Below are 830 nucleotides of genomic sequence, written 5' to 3' on the forward strand. Positions count from 1 at the left end.
TCGGCGCTGATTGACCAGACTTTATTCAATAATAACTCCTTTATTAAGCGTTATAGAAAAAAATGGTACAGGACTTTTCTGTTCAGTTTACTGTGCTCTACTTGCTCACGAGCGTTGTCAAGGGTACTTTGGGACACCCTGTATAATTACATTTTGTAATTCTCAATTTCATCTAACGTTATCAAACACTCCTGTGCACCAAGCATCGATATGCTTGCTTGCTTGGTTTGGGATTGGCTCCAGCGAATACTCGCTATACGGCCATAAACTGGTTGGGTTATATATGTAAGTTCCTCTTGGGGGAAGGAGAGAAGGGAGGAATTTGGGAGGTGGTAGGAAAGGAAAAATAGTTCTTCTTCTTCTTCTTTTATGGCTGGTTGGGCATTAGTCGCCCATACACCATTGTTTCTTATGGATTTGAGCGCTACTCCCTGAGCCACCAGAGGCCCCCATCGATATGCTAAAACGAGAAAGGAAGAGAAAGAGAGAAAGGGAGAGAAGAGAGAAGACGCAAAAGCATCGAATTATACACTATAGTATACTAGATTGAGTCTTTCCCATAGACATAGGCCGGTATTCATAGTCCGTTCTTATATTCAAGATCGTCTTAAGTACGATCTTAAGATACTATGCGGCCATTTCATTGGTTGAATGGGATCTTAAGACGACCCAAGACCACACTTAAGACGATCTTGAATATAAGAACGGACTATGAATACCGGCCCTAATCGGGTTTAATAACATTCGTAGTTCGAAGGCTGGCCAATCACAGTCATTCCATTCTTCAGAGGAATAGCTGTGATTGGCCAGTTTCACAACTACGGATGTTA

Source organism: Formica exsecta, unplaced genomic scaffold, assembly GCF_003651465.1.
Source record: "Formica exsecta isolate Colony F162 unplaced genomic scaffold, ASM365146v1 scaffold828, whole genome shotgun sequence".
NCBI classification, from domain to species: Eukaryota; Metazoa; Arthropoda; class Insecta; order Hymenoptera; family Formicidae; genus Formica; species Formica exsecta.